General features: G+C 44.3%; 1 pseudogene; it reads right to left on the minus strand.

Moving 5' to 3' along the window:
- Positions 1 to 350: 350 nt before the first annotated feature.
- LOC108530705 (1,2-dihydroxy-3-keto-5-methylthiopentene dioxygenase-like) lies at positions 351 to 917 on the minus strand (annotated as a pseudogene).
- Between the last annotated feature and the right edge of the window lie 2,242 nt (positions 918 to 3,159).

Raw genomic sequence — 3,159 nt, forward strand, 5'->3', positions numbered from 1 at the left:
ATAAAAAATAAATAAATAAAAGAATTAGGTGGGTGTGGTTGCTGATGCCTGTAGTCCCAGCTACTCGGGAGGCTGACGCAGGAGAATGGCCTGAACCCAAGAGGCGGAGCTTGCAGTGAGCCAAGATTGCGCCACTGGACTCCAGGCTGGGTGACACAGTGAGATTCTGTCTCAAAAAAAAAAAAAGAAAAAAGAAAAAAGAAAAAAATATCTGATCAAATACTCTTACAAAGGAGAATAACCCGGCTTCGAGTCTACCCTATAAAAGCAAAGAGAGAATGATTAACTTTCTGCTCATTCATCATATTGAGGACCTTTATAAGGCACGTGTTAGTTCCCAGGGAGCACTCCTAGGCTGTCAAGGCCATAAATTTCATGTACTGCCCCTGGGCTTCGAAATGGTCAGCGGGCTAGTTGTACACCATCCACATGATTCTCCCACCAACAGCCGCACGGCCTTCGTGTAGTTCTTTTCGTCCACTGTGAAGTGGTGATAGATCCCTGAGGGGAGCGTTATCATGTCTCCCGCCCCCATGAAGATTCGGATCCACTTGTCCTCCTTGTCCCTCACATTTAAGTACCCACTGCCGTCCAGGATGTAGCGGATCTCATCGTCCAAGTGCAAATGCTCCTCGTAAAACATCTTAATCTTTTCTTCATAATTTGGTAGTTTATCTTTGCATATGGTTATGATGTCCATCCAGGAGTAGTTCCTCTCTCTTCAGATCTTTTCTGATTCTCGATCATTCTCATATTTGTCAGCATCCAGCTTCCAATAGAGCACCCCGAGCCGCCACAGCTGCTCCAGGAACACCAGGCAGTCGGGATGGGGCAGTGGGGTCGCCGTGGGTCACCCGAGGCGTCCTCCATGATGTACCACGCACCATGGCATGCAGGGCGGGGGCTGCATTCGAACCCAGAGGCCAGACATTAATTTTTTATTATTTATTTATTTATTTATTTATTTATTTNGTCGCCCAGGCTGGAGTACAGTGGTGCAATCTCGGCTCACTGCAACCTCTCCCTCCAGAGTTCAAGTCATTCTCCTGCCTCAGTCTCCTGAGTAGCTGGGACTACAGGTGTGAGCCGCCATGCCCAGCTAATTTTTTGTATTTTTAGTAGAGACAGGATTTCACCGTGTTAGCCGGGATGCTCTTGATCTCATGATCTCCTCATCTGCCTGCCTTGGCCTCCCAAAGTGCTGGGATTACAGGCGTGAGCCACCACACCGGCCCCCTCTTTTTTTTTTTTTCTTTTTTTCTGTCTCACACTTTATTTAACCATTCTGCCATAGATGAACAATTGGATTGCTTCCAGTTTGACCTATTACAAATATTAATGCTATGGGCATTCTTATTTCTGCCTTTTCGTGCACATGTGCAGTCCTCTCTGTTGGTTTTATTATATCTAGGAATAGAATTGCTGAATCATGGGGTGTACATTTCTATCAACAGAAAGACTCCAGTCAGTCTTGTGTTTTAAGATAGTCACATTTCTCTCTAGCTGCTTCCTCTTCTCAGTAAAACCTCTCCACAAAACTGTCTATACCTGTTGTCCCTATTCTTTTTTTTTTTTAATTAAAAAAAAATTTTTTTCTAAGACAGAGCTTTGCTATGTTACCCAGCCTGGAGTGCAGTGGCTATTCACAGGCATGATCATAGTGCACTGTGGCCTTGAATTTCTGACCTCAAGTGATCCTCCTGCCTCAGCCTCCCAAGTGGCTGGGACTAAAGGTGCATGCCACCACACCCAGCTGCACCTATTTTTCATCTCCCCTTCACTATTTTGCATCCTTGTTTAATTTCTGACTGCTTTTCTTCCATAATCTTTTATTCTTTTTTTTTTTTTTTTTTGAGACAGAGTCTCACTCTGTCACCTAGGCTGGAGTGCAGTGGCATGATCTCGATCTTGGCTCACTGCAACCTCTGCCTCTTGTGTTCAAGCAATTATCCTGCCTCAGCCTCCGAGTAGGTGGGATTACAGGCACGCACCTAATTTTTGTATTTTTAGTGAGACAGGGTTTTGCCATGTTGGCCAGGCTTGTCTTGAGCTCCTGATCTCAAACAATCTGCCTGCCTCGGCCTCCTAAAGTGCTGGGATTACAGGCATGAGCCACCATGCCCAGCCATAATCTTTTATTCATTTTTAATAGCTATTATGCTTTTACTTTTCTTTGAGTATCTTAAACATACTTATTTCAAAATCTTTGTCACACTACCCCCTTACTATAGGTAATGTACTCATGAAGAAAGAGAACACCCAGGAGGAGTCAGAATTGGGAAGCCTGGTCCCTGGCTCTTCCCTGTGCATTGAACCCCACAGCCAATGAAAGTAACACCCCTGCTTCCCATTGGACATGCCTTCGCATGGGCTGTGGCCTGAGGATTGAGTCATATCATTGTACATTATCCCCTCAGCCTCCATACTATCCTATCTGAGGTGGTGTCTACAGTAAATGACATAGATTTATGCTCTAGAGCTGTAACTAAGAGTGACAAAACTCAGAAGTTAGGTCCTGATTCAACATTCATGGCTCAGCAAGATTTCTAGTATTACTAACAAAATACACTTTAAGTGAAATTCAAAGGTAGTTAAGGGGGGTTTAAAAGAGCTATATTGCCAGGGAACTCCAAGTTTGGCAAAAAAAAAATGCAGTCTGTGATTATACAATTCCATGTACCATCTGTCTATGGGACATGAGCTGCCAAGGCAAAAGCATGCAGGATCCTCCGCAGGATCCCTGTAGGGGTACTGCAATGGTTTGAATGTTGCTGCCAAAACTCATGTTGAAATTTAATTGCCATGGTAACAATATTAAGAGGTGGGGCCTTTAAGACACTGTTAGGTTATGAGGGCTCTGCCCTCTTGAATGAATTAATGCCATTATTGGATTAGTTATCTTGAGAGTGGGCCACTGATAAAAGGAAAAGTTCACCACTATTCACTCTCTCTGTCTCCTGCACTTGCTCACCACATGATGCCTTCTACCATGGAATGACCCTCACCAGAAGCCAGCATCACACTCTTGAACTTTCCAGCCTCCAGAAACATGAGCCAAGTTACTGGGGAACCTGCCCCAATATTTCAGCATAGGTTCTTTCTATTTTCCATAAGTGTCGGCCGGCTGAGAAAGACTGACAGTAAAAGAGAGGAATTTTA

The sequence above is a fragment of the Rhinopithecus bieti genome, unplaced genomic scaffold (genome assembly GCF_001698545.2).
Source record: "Rhinopithecus bieti isolate Rb0 unplaced genomic scaffold, ASM169854v2 scaffold_7398, whole genome shotgun sequence".
Lineage (NCBI taxonomy): Eukaryota > Metazoa > Chordata > Mammalia > Primates > Cercopithecidae > Rhinopithecus > Rhinopithecus bieti.